Source organism: Theropithecus gelada, chromosome 1, assembly GCF_003255815.1.
Source record: "Theropithecus gelada isolate Dixy chromosome 1, Tgel_1.0, whole genome shotgun sequence".
Taxonomy (NCBI): domain Eukaryota; kingdom Metazoa; phylum Chordata; class Mammalia; order Primates; family Cercopithecidae; genus Theropithecus; species Theropithecus gelada.
Window position 1 is genome coordinate 90,105,280 of NC_037668.1, and position 19,380 is coordinate 90,124,659.

At 48.7% G+C, this 19,380-nt stretch overlaps 1 protein-coding gene across 2 annotated transcripts in view; it reads right to left on the reverse strand.

The window, feature by feature from the left end:
• Nucleotides 1–12,100, reverse strand: part of KANK4 (KN motif and ankyrin repeat domains 4) — a 90,962-nt gene extending 78,862 nt beyond the window's left edge. The window contains exon 1 of one of the 2 annotated variants that reach the window (XM_025395711.1): nucleotides 11,790–12,100. The gene's annotated coding sequence lies outside the window, so the exon portion shown is untranslated. The remainder of the gene's footprint in view (nucleotides 1–11,789) is intronic. The other variant, XM_025395721.1, reaches the window with a different exon arrangement.
• Between the last annotated feature and the right edge of the window lie 7,280 nt (nucleotides 12,101–19,380).

Genomic DNA, 19,380 nt, shown 5'->3' on the forward strand with positions numbered 1-19,380 from the left:
GCAGGGGTTGCAGTGAGCTGAGATCACAGCACTGCACTCCAGCCTGGGTGACAAAAAGAGACTCTGCAAAAAAAAAAAAAAAAAAGAAAATTCCTGATGAGTAGTTAAAATTCATTTCCTAATCTGATAAAGGGACTATAATGTGAATAGTTTAGAATTTCCTTTCTCCTCCCCTGTAACGCATTAACATTCTGAGAACATTGTAATAACTCCACAGTAAGCTTATGGCAGAGATTTTGAACAAGCCAATTGGCTGTGGGACCTCAGCCATCACCTGAAGGTCCACTGCTCACCTTCCAGCCAGGTGTGGCCATGGTGGGAATGACTCAAGGCTAGTGTTGCCAGACCTGATTTTTTTTTTTTTCAAAAGAAGCTAGACATGTGGATTTATGTAAAATCTGATTTTTAAATGTTGACTGAATTCTTCTTTTTTAAAAAATGCTATGCAGGTCAAACAAAACCCAAATGCAAGCCAAATGCCACCCATGTGCCTGCCAGCTAGGCCCTGAAGGCCATCTCAGCATACCTCTCTAGCCTCATCTCCAATTCCTCTGCCCCTCACAAATGCCACTCACACCCCACCGCCTGCCTTAACGCCCCTGTGCCTTTGCTTACCACGTACCTACCCTGTAGGATGCCCTTTTTTGTCTTCTGTATCAGACTGGCAGGTGGCAGGTTGCAGCTTGGCCTCTGCGCCCCAGCAACCAGCATTCACCTCTGCCTTGCTCCTGGTCTCTAGCGCCCCAGGGAAAAGCGTTTTCTGCATGATTCAGGCTCTGCTTTGGAAGGATAACTACAGTTATGATGGATGACGGTGGGGACCCGCCCTCCCCAGGGGCTAACAGGAAAGCCAGCTGGAGAGGCTCACACAGGCGCCTGCATGGAGAGGGGCCTGATGACACTCCTATTGCCCAGGGGCGCTGCCTGGCCAGAAAATGCACCTTCTGCAGTCAGGACAAAGGCAGGGATGGGAGGATCCTCTAGAGAGCCCTGAAGTGAGGCTGTGCTGGTTGCTAGAAAACTCCTGAGCAGCTGCACCCCCCGCCCCTCCTCACTCACCAGCCAGAAGCCTGGGCCAGGAGCTCCTGCTCCTGGTCTCTCTCCTGATCCAGCCTGGAGAGAACTATCCTGGTCTCAGGAGGAATCACAGGGAATCTAGCCAGGCTGACGTTCTCAAAAGCCCAGCCGCCCTCTCAAAGGAGCAGTTTCCAGCACCCACTAACACTCACCCCAAGAACGGAGGGTTAAGGAAAACTCTGGTTTCCTCCTACCACCACCACAACCACCACTACCAAAGTCAAGCCCGGGAGGGAACACCGAGGGCACCTCTCCCCAGGGAACTCAGCACCTCAGGTAACTTGTCTAGAAGGCAATGACCTGGGAAAAAGGTCACAGGCCCCAAACCCTCGCAGAGCAAAGCAGATTCCTAAGTCCCCTCCCACCTAGACTTGGAATCTAAGCAGCTGGGGTGGAGGAGCAGGGGCCCCTGACTTCCAATTCTCCTGCATCTTTTTCCTCCATCTCCTCCCTTAGGGACCCTCCCAGAACCTCCCTTGGGGCTCCCAGGGGCTTTCAATCCTCACCTCCAGGATAACACGAAGAATACCAGGTGTTTAGCCTGTCTGGGCTGCTGTCACAAACTACCGCAGGGTGGGTGGCTTCCCAACAACAGATGTGTATATGTCTCACCATTCTGGAGGCTGGGAGAACACCATTAGCGTGCCAGCATGGCTGGGTTCTAAGGGGGGGGGTCCCTCTTCCAGCTTGCAGACTGCTGGCATCTGGAGTGTCCTTATGTGCAGAAGGGTTGACAGAGCTCTCTCTTATAAGGGCACTATCCCATTTGTGAAGGCTCTACCTTAATGACCTAAATTACCTCCCGAAGATTCCATGTCCTAATACCATCACATTGGGGATTAGGACATCAACATATGAATTCTGGGAGGACACCAGCTTTCAGACCACAGCACCAGGCTCTCATTGAGAGCCCAGGGCAGGCCTGGCAGCATCCACAGGCACTTTAGCTCAGTAAATCCTTGACACGCCAGTGAGGTAGGATCTTTTAACCTATTTTAAAGGCAAGAAAGTTAACTTCAAACTCACTTTATAATTAGAAAGGAAAAAGAAATGTTCAACTGAAAGAAGACTACATTACTTAATTTTTTTAAAAAGTTAATAATAATAATAATAATAATAACTAATAAGAACCAGGACTTCAGCTAGGGAATCTCAGGGGGAAAAAAAAGCTAATTTTATTAACTAGTTATTATGTGCCAAGGGCTTTAAGTGCACTATCTCATTTCATCCTTGGGTAACCCTATAATACAATCTTTTTTGTTCCCATTTTACAGATAGGAAGCTGAGGATAGGGCAGCGATGTGACTTAGCCAAGGCCCAGGGAATTCCACTCTTCCACAGACCGCACCGCGATGGGCTAACAGGTTCTCCTTCCAGTTAACACATCTGCATTTTAACAAGAGCTGCCTGGAGAAGACAAAGTAGTCCAAAGCAATGGCTCAAAAGCTGGGAATTTCTCTGCCAGTGGGCAGAGCTCTCAAGGCAGGAGCCTTTTGGCACCACCAGGCATCACCCGAAGGTGGCCATCCACGGGCCTGGCTGACACAGGGCTCCATTCAGCAGTCAGCAAAGCCAAGGCACATGGGGGTAGAATGAAGGAGAAGAGGATTAGGTCAGGGAAGGCCAGGCCCAGGGAAGGCCAGCCCCATGGCAGGCACAAGAGCAAGGCAAGCAAGCACCTGAAGAAGAATGTGCTCCTCCCCTGTCCCCTTGCCCCAAATATCAGCCACTTAACAATGTGGAATCATGAGTTCCAGGGTAGGGTAGCAAACTGGAGCAAAAGTCCTCGTTCAGCTCAGTCACTCAATCCCCTTGCAATCCAGGGCCTGCCACTGCCCTCGCTGGTTCGCTCCTCAGTTGTAAGACAAGGGGGACGATCTAGGTAAGCGGTAAGGTTTCTTCCACCTTCAACTAATGCAAATCTGCATAGGAGCCTAGTGCATCTGGCACTTGGAGCAGCAGCATTAATGGCCAAGGTGGGAGGCAGGGAGGACTGGAGAGAGAGGGAGAAAGCAGCAGGGGCCAAAGAAAGGTGAGAGACAAGCTCTAGGTGACAGAGACCAGAATAGGGGTCTGGGGGATTGGGGTGCCAAGAATGGGCAAAGGGTCCCTGAAACAGGGAATGAAGGAGACAATTAATTTGCTTTTATCAAGGTTCTACTGAGAAGGACTCCATGACAGATGCGGCACTGGGCACTGGGAAGGAGAGAGGGAGCTTCTATCCAGAGGGACAGCCACACACAGCAACAGCAGTGAGCTTTTCACAAGGCCAGAGCCAGGTACTATGATGAGTAGTGCCTGCTGCTCACATTGGAGAGAAATCAGGGAAGTCTTCCTACAGGAGCTCACCTGAGAAGATGGGGGCAATTTCACCCAGTCTAAGTCTAGTTCCTCCCACCCAAATGGAAAGAAGTATCCAAAATGGTGCTGAAGCACTAGCAGGAGAATAGGTAAATTTAGGGAAGCATCATTATCTCCATGTCACAAATATGAAAACTGAGGTTCAGCATGGTCACAGCCAGGTAGCAGAGCTGGCATTAGAACCCATTCTGCCTGACTCCACAGTTTTTGCTTGTAATTTCTACTCTGTCATCACTCCTGCAGACCGTGTGCCTGTGAGTGGGTTAAGGGTGGGAGGGGAAGGGAAGTGGCCTGAGAATAGGCAAAGGCCAGAGAGATGGATTGGGGAAGATGAGGATGGATAGCAGGCACTTTCCTACCAAAACAATATGGCAGCCAGAGCTTTCCCAAACACACTCTTCCCGGTTGCCTGTAGTAGGTTTCAAGAACAAGTTTCTAGAATCAGGGAGATCCAGGCTGAGCTCCTGGTTCCACCACTTGATATCTTGGGTACCCTAGAGCAAGTGTTTAACCTCTTAGAGCTTCACTTTGCTCACCAATACAACGGGAATGGTAACAGTCATAGCTTATTGAGTAGTGGGTAAAGATGAAACAACTGCTATATTCAAAGGTCTTGGCGCGGTGTCTGGCACAAGTTCGATAAAAGGTAGCAAAAAAACACAACCACTACTCTAATAAATATTGCTCCAGTAGACTCTCCTGTTTCCTGGCTTCCTCCTCAGAATCAACATGGGGCCAGTCCTCCACATCCTCCCTTCTCCTCCTTTGCATACCCTCCATTTCAGAACCCACTTCAAAGCTACTTCTTCACCGGCTTCATCTCCTTCCTAGGATTCTAGTTTGCACTGGATCAAGGGATTCAACAAACTCCTTAACCTCCCAGGATCATCACTGTGAGCTAAGTGGTTGTTCCAGTAGATTGCTTTGCATGGGATTAACCAAGCAGTCAGCTCAGGGGCTGGTGGGTTTGTGGGCTGATAGAATTACCTGATGAGTCACCCGTGTGTGCCTGCAATTTGTAAATTGACCTCTAGATAACATCAAAGCCTTCTACCCAAACCACAAATTCTGTGATTTTGCAAATTTGCCAACAATTAAATAAAATTTACTACTGCTCAACAATGTCTTCCACTAATTAGACAGTGATAGATGAGTATATAAAAAGTCAGGGTGAGGGAGGGTAGGAAATTGGGGATAAAGCTTACTGACTTCCTGTCAGGGGGTCTTAACCTTTTTTATGCCTTCATCCCTTTGGCAGACTGGTGAAGCCTATGGACTCTTTCTCAGAACATCTAAAAATGCATAAAATAAAATGCATAGCTTGACTACAAAGAAAACCAATAATATTGAAATATATTAAAATTTTTAAAATTGTGTAATGTAATATATTCTTCTTTATTAATGCATTAAATAATAAGCTCTGGCAGCGGGTATAGTAACTACTATAAATACAAAGCCATCAGGGACATAAATAATATTTCAAGGTATCTGTAGCAGCTAAAATGTAACATGAAAATATCTGTAATTTCTGTTGGTGACAATGTCACAAGGACGGCAAATACACTGGATTGTTGCCTACATTCATAATATAAGAAAATCCTAAATCAAGATGCTCTTTTTTTTCCCTACCCAAGTTTACAGACTCCTCTGAATTCTATACATGAACCCCTTGGGGCTCTTGACCCTAAGTTAAGAAACTCTGTTATATCCTTTATGGCTCAGTAAGTATTTGTACTGGGCATATTTCTGAATTCCAGCTCACCCTTATCTCCTTCTTGAAGAATCTCCACCCACACCCTTTCTGTCTCAAAAGTTCTTCACATAGGACTCTCTTTTGCCTGTCCCTCTCATCCAACTGGCCCAGGGAGGACCCCTGCCTCAGTGGCATCCCATGCCCTGGTTGCCTGGCACCTGCCAAGACACAGCCTGGAGAGAAAGCCTCACTTCCAGAGAACCAGCTCAGACATAAGGATGCTCTGTGGAACTTGAAGCCAGCAAAAAAGAGAGCTTCATGCAATCATAGGGCAAGGGGTGGGTTGGCAGGTGCTGTGTTAATCCACGGCACTTACAGTGTAGGCCAGTGGCCAGTTGTACTGGTGGAATGACCTTGAACTCAAAATCCTCTCCACGGCATCAACTGCCTCAAGAATGCTTGGCCTCCTTCCAGACCTGTGCTTAGACATCAATACAGTGGTCCCCGCAAACCCCTGTTATCTGCAGCTTCGCTTTCTGAAGTTTCAGTTACCTATGGTTAATCAAGGTCCAAAAATATTAAGATATTTTGAGAGAGAGAGAGAGAGAGAAAGACCATATTCACATAGTTTTTATTACAGTATTATTGCTATAATTATTGTCTTTTGTCATTGTTGTTAATCTCTTACTTTGCTAATTTATAAATTAAACTTTATCATAGGTATGTACGCATAGGAAAAATCATAGTATATGTAGGATTCAGTACTATCCATGGTTTTAGGCATCCACGGAGGGTCCTGGAACGTATCTCCCATGGGGAAAAGGGTACTACTGAACTGCATTATATGGCTTCTCACTCTCTTCCTATAACCACAACTCAAGGCAGTCTCTGTTTTCTCTGTCACAAGAGCCCCAGGTCAGCACCATTTTATTAATATAGACAAAGAAGCTGAAGTTTAGTAAACTTGAATAATTTTCTCAGGCTCACGGGGATAATAAACGGTGAAGCCATTTTCCCTTTCTTTCCCTCTCATTCCCAAACACCCTATTATGGAGGGACAGGTGGGTAACGCCTTTTATTATTATTTTTTATTTCAAATCACACAAATGATCCATGAAAATAATCTCTTAAAAATTCAAACATTACACTGCATGTTCTCATTCACAAGTAGGAGTTGAACAATGAGAACACATGGACACAGGGAGGGGAACATCACACACTGGGGCCTGCTGGGGGGTGGGGGGCAAGGGGAGGGAGAGCATTAGGACAAATACCTGATGCATGTGGGGCTTCAAACCTAGATGATGGGTTGGTAGGTGCAGCAAACCACCATGGCACATGTATATCTACATAACAAACCTGCATATTCCACACCTGTATCCCCGAACTGAAAGTAAAATAAAATTTTTTTTTTAATTTAAACATTGATAAAATGCCCTCCCCATTCATACTCAATGTCATACCTAATAACTGTAGACCCTGACCACACTACTATATTCAGCCACTACCGAACTTGCCAGTCTGTCTTTTTGTTTCATTTTGTTTTGATTTGTTTTGTTTTTGAGACGAAGTCTTGCTCTTGCTGCCCAGGCTGGAGTGCAGTGGCACAATCTGGGCTCACTGCAACCTCCGCCTCCCGGGTTCAAGCGATTCTCCTGCCTCAGCCTCCCAAGTAGCTGGGATTACAGACGCCCACCACCACGCCCAGCTAATTTTTGCATTTTTAGTAGACATGGGGTTTCACCATGTTGGCCAGGCTGGTCTTGAACTCCAGACCTCAGACCATCGGCCCGCCTCGGCCTCCCAAAGTGCTGGGATTACAGGTTTGAGCCACTGCGGCCAGCCTCCATTCTGTCTTTTAAACCTTTCCCCAGGAGTAGGATGGCTACATTTTCCAAGGCAGAAGGGAGAGCAGGGTGGGAATGGCTGATGAACTGAGCGCAGCGCCTGAAAACACTCAGCCCTGCTGCCTGGTGCCCTGTTAGGAACATCCAAACCGATGGCACCGAGGGCTGGCGTCTCTCGCCTGCTGGGCAGAAACCGGGCTGTGGAGGGGAATCGGCACCAAAGGCTGCTCTTTTATCCTTGTGTGGAGCAAATTCTCCCGATGCGGTATTTCTCTCCCCCCTTGTCACTTGACGTCAGAGCCACAGATTAGAAATACATACCAAAGGAAACTCTGCAGACACAAAGGATCCTTCCACACAAAGGGGAAAAAGCTACAACCACAATAAAAAAAAAAAAAATCTATCCAACCAACAAGTTTTATTTACTTTTGGGGAAAAAATGAAGACAGTGATGGAGCTGGGATTTGTGTTTTCTCCCACAATGCCTGTGTCTCCAGAAAGCTATTTGAGGGGGCAGAGCCCAGGGCCTGGGCAAGACAGTGAGGCGATCCTTTGAAAACAGGGCTTCTTTCTCTTGGAGAAGAAACGCTTGGCCAGCTTCTTCAGATGCCACCAATCTATAACTGCCTGTGTATCCCATTCACCATCTACGTACTTTAAATCTTGGGGCAGCATTTATTTTATCCTGGAAACTGTGACAGCCCTATTTTTAGCTGGAGGATCCCTTTTCTCTCCTTTAATCCTACTTTGAAATATTTTCTGTGTAGACTGGAGGCTGTTCACAGAAAGGCCCATTAGAAGCCTCTTAGTCCAAACTTGGTCTGGGAGATTGGTGTTCTGAGGCACAGAGAGGTTAGGGACCAGCTGTAAATCACACAGCTTAGTGGTGAATCTAGGCTCCAATCCCAGAATACACTGACCTCCAAACCCATGCCTCCCCCAACAAACTCTACTACAGGGTAGCACAAAGTGGTTAGCCATCTGATCTCCAAAGACAGAGGGCTCTGTGAAATTCCAGTTTTATGGTCATTTAATATGGAGCATGACCCTGGGCAAGTCACTTAACCTCTCTGAGCCTCGATTTCCTTACCTATACATTGGGGATTATGGCAGTAACTAACTCTAGGATTAGGGTGAGGCTTGACTATGCCAGGGATCGACACACATGTACATTATGATATTGTACTGCTCCTGTTTCACACACAATCGAGTGGATCTGTGATAACTGCATCCACGCCACCATCCAGAAATTGGCAAGAAAGGATTGTTCTCAAACCCATTGTGCAGATAGGAAAATTGAGTCCCCCCCAGAGTTGACATAACTTGCACAACATCAGAGTTTTAAAAGTAAGTAGATAGGTGGAGGCTGCAGTGAGCCATGTTCATGACACTGCACTCCAGCCTGGGTAACAGAGTGAGATCCTGTCTCAAAAATAAATAAAGTAAGCATATTCTCAGCACTAAGAAGTCCTACATATCCTTCCCACCATACCTACAGAAGTACAGGTTGAACTAGGAGTAAAAGTTGCCTCTTCCCTTCCCCCTGCAGAGCAGAGCCACAAGTGCACAAACACATACTCCATGGCCCTTTCCTGTAACCTGGAATCAGCACAGGTCCTGGCACAGAGCAGAGGCTCAATGCAGTTTCAAAGAATGGGTGAATTACTGAATGAATGAAAATCCCAATCTGCTAAGAATGGAATAGCCTGAAGCAGGTGTCTTGTTGCAGAAAGCAGGGGCCAGGCAGGCAAGAACTCTGGTAGCAGCAAGCAAGAACCCCGTTCTCTCCTTAGCATGTTCTGCAGGAAGAAACCTTTGACAAGGTCAATAGCTGGGCCTCTGATCTCAATGGTCCATCAAGGGTGTCTCCCAGTCTGGCCCACATGGCCCAATCCAGGACCCAGGAGGTAACTGTGAAGCACGCGTGACCCTCCTCCAGCTAAAACAGATGTAATAACATTGCAGGCAAGGGGTGGCGAACAGGCCAGGGAGAGGGCCCATCTGTCTTCCTAATTGTCAACTCTGCCCATAATAAGATTTTTCTCCCTGTCACACCTTAGGCTGCTACTGAACTGAAGCAAAACCAAGATATCCATCTTCCAGCCATGATCTGTGGCCTTCATAAAGTACCAGGGACGAAAAGAGGTTGTTGGCTAAGAGAAGCAGACAGAGCTGGAAGGAGCTTTAAACTGCAAGTCAGGAGCTTGGGAATCCCTACTCATAGCCAGCTGTGGGTACTTAGGCAGACACCGCACCTCACTGAGCATCCATTTTCTGTAAAATTGAAGTCCAAAGTTTTGGAAATGGGTTAATGGAGCAGGGAGCTGTGAATCATGTAATATTGTATGCAAGATATTTTAGGTTTTATGCAGTTGGAGGAGAGTATCCATAATTTTCATCAGAATCTCAAAGATGTATGCAATAACCACCATCCCTTCCCCACATAAAAAAAGTTAAGAAATATTGGACAGTTTCCATCCAACAAGCATTTTTTGAACACCTTCTATGTGCCCTGCTCTGTGCTAGATACTTGGAGAGTCCTGCTTTTAAGATGCTCAGTGTAGCTGATGTTTGCTGTGACAGAAGCATGTCCAGGGAACTTTAAGAACAAAGAGAAGGCAGCATTTGCCTCTATCTTGTCAGGAAGGGCCTTCTACAGAGGAAAAAACCTTACATTTAATGCTGAAGTTAAAAGCTAAGAGTGCATTCACTGGGTGGACAAGAAGAATATTTTAGACCAAGGGTAGTAGTATGTGCAAAGGCAACGCGTGGCCCAGGAACCATCTGAAGCATAGTTGTGCTGAACATATTGAGGGTGCTCATTGCAAGGGGCTGGGGAAGTGTTAGAGCCAGAAATGAGGCTGGGAAGGTAGGTAGGGCCCAGACGAGGAAATGCCATGTAAGCCACCCTAAGGAATTTTACACTGTCGACAAGTTCTTTCTAGTTTTAAAAGTCTAGGGTGAGCCACCACTCCCAGCACAAATCTCCCTAAATGTTGGGCAGAGGCTTTGGTTCACTGTGAGCTGAATGGACACTAGGGAATGAACCACTGCTCTTGGCACCACGAGTGGCATGGGCTGTCTGACCAAGGTGCACACATGAGGCAGTGAGTCCAGCAAGCTGCTGTTGGTCTCTCTCTCTCCTTCTCCCCACACTGTGATCTAGCCAGGGGGCTTCCAACTGCTCATTATTACAGTTGAGAAAGGAAGGCACTCAATGGGATGCACAACTAAGGGACTGCCCATTTGGGCCCCTGGTAGTAACTCAGCCAAAGAAAGCTTTCAGTTCCTCTAACCCACTCTGCTACTCACCTGAGGCTGTCTCACATGCGGCTCCTTATGCCTAGAAGGCTCATTCCACTCTCTCGTGTCATTCTGCAGACTGACCGACTACTGGACTTGTCAGGTTCTCAGGGTATCTAGTCTTTTCAAAGAACTCAGCACTGGAGAATTCTCTATTTATGTGAGTGATTTGATTCCTGTTGGTGTTGGCCACTGGAATGCAAGCTCCATGAGGCCAGAAAGTGCCAGTTTTGTTCACTTCTGTACCTCACTACGTTGACCAGTGCCTGGCACAGAGCATTTGTTGATTGAATCAGTCTGGTCTGATTCCTCAGCCATTCCCCAAAACTCACTTTCCCCAGGTCACGTTATGGTCCAGTGAGGTGGGAAGTCTGGGTTTGAAAAGGCAATATTAGAACAGACTGTGCCTCTATTTCCAGTGTAGCTTCCCTGTGTCACATTTTGAGAAGCTCTAAGCAACCTGGGCTTGATTTACCTCGGAAGGTCCTTGGGAATCGTGTTTAACTCAAGATGCTTTCTCCCCAGGCCTCAGCCGGGTCACTGGCTGCATCTGATCCTCCTCTGGCCCTATTTGGTGGATAGGACTTTGCCCAGGCCTCAGGGGGTCCTCCTTCCTCTCCTGGAATCTCCTCCTCCCTCTCCTGGAAAATACTCCCTCTTTGCCCTAAAGGCTTGCACCCCCAGGGCGCTTAGGAACTAAGACTTGCTTCGGGCAGCCCCGAAGGATGCCCAGGGCAAGAGTTAGGTTCAGACCCAGCTTGGAGGCCATGGGCTGGACTTTTCAACTCCCAGTTCTGGCCAGTCTGCGGGGACAAAGTACCCAGAGTCACCTTACCGGAGAGGCAGAAGGGAAAGGAGGAGCTCACAGGAGGCATGCCGGCTGGGCAAAGCGCCCTCGGCGGCGTCTAGAGCACTGGAGCTGCCCCACTGCCTCCACCCAAGGTCGCGGCCCAAAGGGAGCCCTCGAAAGTTCAGCCAGAGGCCGAGGAGTGCCAGGGTTGTCACTACGGGGAGAGTTTTGCGACAGGAGAGGGACTAAGAGCTCGATTCCAGGTAGTAGGGGGAACCCGAGGCAAGCGCCCAGTCCCGCAGGCTGCATCCCCGACCGCAGCGCCCAGCTCGGAAAAGCTGGGCGGGGGCTGCACCACCTGAGCCGCAAGGACAGCACGGCCTCCCCCTACTCATCAGTGTTCTCCATCCCTAGAATCGGGGCGCGGAGAGCCAATCCGGGCTGGAAAGGGAGCGGCGTCCACCCTTGGGCAGCCCAAGCAGCCCCCCTCCTTTTCTGTCGCAGACCCCAGGCTGGGAGGCGGGGGCGCCAGGTCGGCCCAAGCTGCTGCAGCCACTGCCTTAAAGGCAGCGGAGGACGCGGCGCTGGGGAGGGGGCGAGGCGGGTGGCGGAGGTGAGAGGAGAGTGGTCGAGCGCGGGGGCCAACACCCGGGTCGCGCAGGGCGGGTGTTGGACACCCCGGCGCACTGCCGGGGACTGGGGTCGCAGAGTCCCTTACCTTGGCGAGCTGCGGAAGTCGTGCGCGAGGCGGCCCGCGGTGCACCCGGCCGGGGCAGCTAGGCGCACACCCCGGCTTCGGGGCGCACGCAGCCTCCGGGTGCACAGTCCGCGTCCCAGGCGCGCACCCCGGGGCTGGCGCACCCTGGTCGTCCGCGGCGCGCACACCCTCCAGGCGCCCTCTGGCCGGCGGGCTCGGCCCTGGCCCCGGCGCACCCCTGTGGGCACACCCACCGCGGCGGATGCGGGACTGGCCAGGCGCCGCCAGTCGCGGCTTCGTCCCGCGTCGCCAGCTGCCAACAGCGCCCGAGTCCCCGCCTTCGCTAGGGGAGAAAAAAAAAGACTCCTGACGCGGCGCGGGCTTTGGTGTGTAGGAAGGGGCAGAATTGTGAAACCGAGGGGAGGGTCTTAGCCTCGATAAACTCAAAAGCCCTTGATAAACATGAGTTTAGAAGAAAAACTTTTTGAAAAGAGACCAAAAACTCCTAACCTGTTCATAGTGCTTTTCAGATTCCCAAAGTGCTTTCGTATGCGTTTATCTCGGTTCATTTAGACATTTCCATCCTCTTTTGATAGGTGCAGAAACAGCACCAGACAAGGTAATGACTTGCTCCAGCCAGGACTGGAACCCAGGTCTGGCCACTGGGAAGCTGGGTGCAGTAAGTGAGGTGCTCGCCAGCGGACGTGGTCCAGTGAGGGCTGGGGTCCTAGTAACAGATCTTTTTTTTTTTTTTTTTTTTTTTGAGACGGAGTCTCGCTCTGTCGCCCAGGCTGGAGTGCAGTGGCTCGATCTCCGCTCACTGCAAGCTCCGCCGCCTCCCAGGTTCACGCCATTCTCTTGCCTCAGTCTCCCTAGAAGCTGGGACTACAGGCGCCCGCCACCACGCCCGGCTAATTTTTTTGTACTTTCAGTAGAGACGGGTTTCGCCGTGTTCGCCAGAATGGTCTCAATCTCCTGACCTCGTGATCCTCCCGCCTCGGCCTTCCGAAGTGCTGGGATTACAGGCATGAGCCACCGCGCCCGGCCCCTAGTGACAGATCTTTTACCTCTCCTAAATCGTCTTTTTCCATTTCCTTTTTTCCTTCCCAGTCCTTGCTGTAGTCCCACTCAGGAACCCTAAGTCTTCCATTTCACACTCCGACCGCCCACCAAAGGTTTGTTGCTGTTGCTGTTGCTGCTGCTGTTGTTGTTTGAGACTCGCTCTATCTCCAGGCTGGAGTGCAGTGGCGCGATCTCGACTCACTGAAACCCCTGCCTCCCTGGTTCAAGCCATTCTCCTGCCTCAGTCTCCCGAGTAGCTGGGACTACAGGCGCACACCTCCACGCCCAGCTAACTTTTGTATTTTTAGTAGAGACGGGGTTTCGCCATGTTGGCCAGGCCAGTCTCAAACGCCAGGTGATCCGCCCTCCTTGGCCTCCCAAAGTGCTGGAATTACAGGCGTGAGCCACCGCGCCCGGCCCACCAAAGTTTTGTATCAGTTCAAAATGTTTGCGTTTCAACTGCTAATTTTGAATGAACAGCTCAGTAAGTGCCTGGTGGGCATTGTGCATCATAACCCTCGGAGAAAGGAGCTGCTGTTACTCTCCCTTTACAGGTGAAGACAACAGAGATGGGGAAGTAGAGGGCCATGAAGCCCGTAAGACTCTGGATGCCAGCTCTGACCCCCACCATGGGCATCCTTCATGGGCCCATTGGCAAGGGCTAACATTTAAACAAAGGGGTTTCCTTTTTGACATTGTGACCCAGATGGGGGAGTACTTTCTGGGACTTTCCTTTTACATTTTTATAGAAATATGGTTATTAGAACGATTTCACTTCCACTAGAGCGCCACTGGAGCAAATCAATATCCCAGAGCAATAATAAATGGCAGCAGAGACTTGGTCCCAGTGTTGGGACATAGTAGGGAGTGGTGGGGACTGTGGTGAGCCTGATAGGAGCTCCAGGCTCTTGCCCAAGGGACCAGGCTGCTGCTACTCAGCTCAGTCTATTTTGCCATCTAGGGAAAGGGATTCATGTGGCCAGCTCCTCCCATTTTTAAAAAGAAGCCATCAGCCAGACACAGTGGCTCACGCCTGTAATCCCAGCACTGTGGGAGGCGGAGGCAGGTGGATCACCTGAGGTCAGCAGTTCGAGACCAGCCTGGCCAACATGTAAAACTCCATCTCTACTAAAAATACAAAATTAACCGGGCGTGGTGGTGTGTGCCTGTAATCCCAGCTACTTAGGGCTCTGAGGCAGAAGAATCACTTGAACCCGGGAGGCAGAGATTGCAGTGTGCCGAGATCGCACCACTGCCCTCCATCCTGAGCGACAGAGCGAGACTCCATCTCAAAAAACAGAAAGCAATAAGTCAGATATTTAAGTGAAGGCCCCAAATTTGTTAGGAGCTCATTTGTGTAATGCTAAACACTTTCTACATAGGTCAACATTGTTCAAGCCAAAGGAAATGGCTTTATGGATCAGATCCAGCCTACAGGCCAGGGGTTTGTGCTCTCATGTCTGGGGGCACTTCATACTATTTTCATTTAGGCTTCCCATCATCCCTGTGGGATAGACCCAGTGTGGATCATATTTCCATTTTAGGGAAGAGGAAGCCCAGTTCAGGTGGGCTCCAGAACTGGCCCAAGGTCACACAAGCAAATTGGTGGAGCTGGAACTGAAACCAGACATTCCACAACTCCTGGTGCTGGAATCTTTTCTCTGGGCATTCTCTGATCTCATGGAGAATTTGTTTCTTGGTTCTGGGCATTGTGAGCCAAGTTAGGGGCTGGCACTGGGGTGTGGAGATAGCACCTTTCCTGGGAAGATGGAACGGGAGTGCCAGACTGCTGTCCTCGAAAGCAGGAGACCAGCCTGATGACTCAGAGATGAGACTGTGTCTTGAGGGTAAAGCTGAGTCAGAGAAAGCAAGATCTGAACTGCGGCAGCTGGGGTTTCTGAAGCCCAGATTAGGGTACTGAGAAACTGGGAGAAGAAAAACAGACAAAGTAAATCCTCTATCCCCACCCCCACTCCCCCCCACCCACATACACACAAAACCAGAAGCCCCAGACACCCAGACACCAGCAAGAACATTGCCTACTATTCCTGTCGTGACAGGAAAGCATCAAGAGTTAGACTGTAAGGTGGGCCCCTCGTATGGTCCTGGAAAGAGGGAAACTTTTTCAGGCAGCAGGTCTCTAGAATCTCAGGTTTGGGCATCTCCACTGCAGGACCCAGCCTGGGCCTTTCAGACAGAGTGAGTACTCGTGTTGAAAACTGATTTAGAATGACTGGGCACAATGCTACTGCAGTCTGATCCTCTGTGATCAAAGGACTGAGCAGCAGACAGAATACGGTGTCTCTGTGCCTTTGCTGGAGTTTGGGGTTGTGTGTAGGAGGATTAATACTAGTCACTATTGTGAACCCAGAAAATCTGAGACAGGTCTGAGTTAATTTAGAAAGTTTATTTTGCCAAGGTTGAGGACGTGCCTGTGACACAGCCTCAGGAAGTCCCGATGACATACGCCCGAGATGGTCAGGGCACAGCTTGGTTTTATACATTTTAGGGAGACACGAGACACCAATCAATATTATAAGAAGTACGTCAGTTGGGTCTGGAAAGGCGGGGCAACTTGAAGCAAAGGCAGGAAGACTCTAAGTGAGAGGGAGGGAGCTTCCAGGTCACAGTTGCATTCTTTGGAGTTTCGGATTAGCCCTTCCAAAGGAGGCAATCAGATATGCATCGATCTCAGTGAACGGAGGGATAACTTTGAATAGAATGGGAGGCAGGTTTGCCCTAAGCAGTTTCCAGCTTCAGTTTTCCTTAATGATTTTGGGGGCCCAAGATATTTTCCTTTCACACTATCTACCATATACCGGCATTTCACATACATGACACAATCTCATTGGGACTCACAACAAAACTGAAATAGCTGTTCTGTTATTGAGGATATGAGGCACAGTGTTACCTGCCTGAGGACACACAACTAGTAAATTGGGGAGGTCGGATTCCAACTTACATCTTTGTAACCCAAATACTAAACCTCTCTAACTGTAGGCCTGGAAATTGGGGCCAACATGGAGATGTATCACTCAGATCTCACTTTAAGACAGGACTGCCAGGCCGCAGCCATGTGGTTCGCTGGCAGCCCCCAGTGTGGTGAGCTCCTGCAGTCAGTGGTGTGTTAGTAATGTTTAACAACCAGCTCACTGGGCGGCGCGGTGGCTCACACCTGTAATCCCAGCACTTTGGGAGGCTGAGGTGGGTGGATTACCTGAGGTCGGGAGTTCAAGACCAGCCTGACCAACATAGAGAAACCCTGTCTCTACTAAAAATACAAAATTAGCTGGGCACGGTGGCGCATGCCTGTAATCCCAGTTACTCGGGAGGGTGAGGCAGGAGAATCACTGAACCTGGGAGGCGGAGGTTGTGGTGAGCTGAGATCATGCCATTGCACTCCCGCCTGGGCAACAAGAGCGAAACTCCGTCTCAAAAAAAAAAAAACAAAAAAACCCCAGCTCTTAGCAGGGAGAAATGTGTGCACATATACAGTGGGTTCTCAGTATTCTCTGTAGTTCTATAAGTTCTATAAAGTGGCTTCAAACACTGACATAGTGAATACTGAACCATTGCTCTTAGAGGAAATGCAGAATAAGGTGCCTGAGGGCCTCTAGTTACATTTTCGTCAGCCCATTAATATCTAACCTTGTTTTAGCTATATTTCTGTTTAAAGACTCCATATGTCAGGTATGATTCTGACATGAACATTGATTGGTATTTTTGTTTACATTAAGGATTAAAATGAAAGTAAAAGAACAAAGGTGTATATTGGAAACTTCATTCATTATTCAATAGCATGAGTGACTTCTTTGTGAATCAGGTAACTGTTTTCAAATACTAGAATATCCCTCAATTTTTTGTACTATTTCCAATGTAATAGCTACAGACATGGCATACTTTTAAATTTAGTATGCAATTTTAACCTTTCTCCTTTACTTTCTTTTGTCTAGAACACTGTACAGGTTTTTGTGTGAGCATAAATTTTCATTTCTTTAGGAAAAATACACAGGAATGAGACTGCTAGCTCATATGATAAACGTATTTTCAACTTTATAAAAAGCTACCAATTTGGGCGCAGTGGCTCATACCCATAATCCCAGCACTTTAGGAGGCTGAGGTGGAAGGATCCCTTGAACCCAGGAGTTCGAGACTAGCCTAGGCAACATGGTGAAACTCTCTCTCTACAAAAAAATACCAAAATTAGCCAGGCAGGCTAGGCACGGTGGCTCAGGCCTGTAATCCCAGCACTTTGGGAGGCCAAGGCGGGCAGATCACCTGAGGTCAGGAGATCGAGACCAGCCTGGCCAACATGGTGAAATCCCGTCTCTACTAAAAATACAAAAATTAGCTGGACATGGTGGCAGGTTCTTGTAATCCCAGCTACTTGGGAGGCTGAGGCAGGAGAATCGCTTGAACCCAGGAGACGGAAGTTGCCATGAGCCGAGATCATGCCACTGCACTCCCGCCTGGGCAAAAAGAGTGAAACTCCTTCTCAAAAAAACAAAAACAAAAAGTAGCCAGGCATGGTGGCGAGGCTAGGGTGGGAGGATCACTTGGGTCCAGAAGGCAGAGGTTACAATGAGCTGAGATTGTGGCACTGCACTCCAGCCTGGGTGACAGTGCAAGACCTTGTCAAAAAAGAAAAGAAAAGAAAAGAAAAAGAAACAAAAAAGAAAAAAGAAGAGAGAAAAAGAGAAGAAAGAAAGAAAAGAAAAGGAGCTACCAAACTTTTCCAGTGTGGCTGTACTTTTTTTTTTTTTTTTTTTTTTAAGAGACAGCATTCACTCTTGTTGCCCAGGCTGAAGTGCAATGGCACAATTTCGGCTCACCACAACCTCTGCCTCCTGGGTTCAGGAGATTCTCCTGCCTCAGCCTCCCGAGCAGCTAGGATTACAGACACGCGCCACCATGCCAGCCTAATTTTGTATTTTTAGTAGAGATGGGGTTTCTCCATGTTGGTCAGGCTGGTCTTGAACTCCCGACCTCAGGTGATCCACTCGCCTTAGCCTCCCAAAGTGCTGGGATTACAGGCGTGAGCCACCGCGCCCAGCCATGGCTATACCATTTTACACTGCCATCAGCAATGTACAAGAGATCTGGTTGCCCCTCATCCTTTTCAGCACTTGTTATTATCAATGTTTTAGAAAAACTTTATCCATCAGTGTGTAGAGATATCTAATCATACCTTTTGTTTGTATTTCCCTAATGGTTAATGATCTTGAATATCTATTCATGTGCTTATTTGCCATCTGTATTAGATTTGTTTTTAATGTATTTTATTCAGTTGTAAGTTTACATAATTTAATTTGTAATAATGGCTGTCTTTAACAACTGGCTCGTAAAATTCCTGAAAGTTTCACCATCAGCTATTGCCAGCCAAAGCAAGCTGGCTCCAGCACACCACTTCAAGTGTCTGGCTGAGGTCTCCGTGGCCTCTGGGCAGCACTCAGGCAATGACTGAGCAAAGAGGTGGAATGAGGCCTCACCATTTCCCCCAAAGGCAGGATTCCTTTCTGGACAGTCTTTGCTCAGAGTATCGCCATTTGACAGCTCTCCCTGCCCAATTCTGCCTCTTTCTTTGACAGATGCTGTTCCTGATAAACTTTCCCAACCCTAATTCTCCATGCATGTTTCCTGGCGAGCCCAGCCAGCACAGAAATTCTGTTCAGCGACACGGCAGCCTTTCTGCCTCTGCCACCGCTCTGATTTCACTGCTACACTCGCTTAGGCCCTTTGAGCTCCTCACCTAGATAAACGCACATCAGCCCAGAGGCACCGCTATCTCAGCGCTCCCGGCCCATAACATTCCTGGAGCCCGGCCAGTGGGTCCCTCAACCCTGATTCACCTATGTGCACTGCTGTGTGGTGAGAGTGGTTCCCTGGGTCATTCTCCAGCACAACCTAAGAGTGCCACACATGCTGGAAGTGCAGAAATCTCAGTGTCCTGAGGAGGTGATGGCTGTGGTTGAGCTCAGTTGGGATGGAATGTCCACGATGGTTTTTTCACATGGCTGGTTGACTAATGCAGATTACTGACCGCGAGCTCAGCTGGGGCTGTTGACTCAGGAGCACCTACACATGGCCTGTCTGTGTGGCTTGGGCTTCTCACAGCCCGGGGCCCCAAGAGTGAACGTTCCAAGAACAAGCCTTTCAAGAGGGAAGAAATGGAATCTGCATTTCTCTCAAGGCCAGACCCAGAACTAACACAGGATCACTTGCAACACATTTTTTATTGGTTAATCAGTCATAGGACGAGTTTTTTTCAAGGGAGGAGGTAATAAACACCAACTCTAAATGGAAAGAGTGAAAAAGAATTTATTGCCATCTTTAATGTGCTACAACATCATTAAAAGACTATAACAGTGGCCAGGTGTGGTGGCTTATCCTGTAATCCCAGCACTTTGGGAGGCCAAGGTGGGTGGATCATGAGGTCAGGAGTTTGAGACCAGGCTGGCCAAGATGGGGAAACCCCATCTCTACTAAAAATACAAAAATTGGCCGGGCGCGGTGGCTCAAGCCTGTAATCCCAGCACTTTGGGAGGCTGAG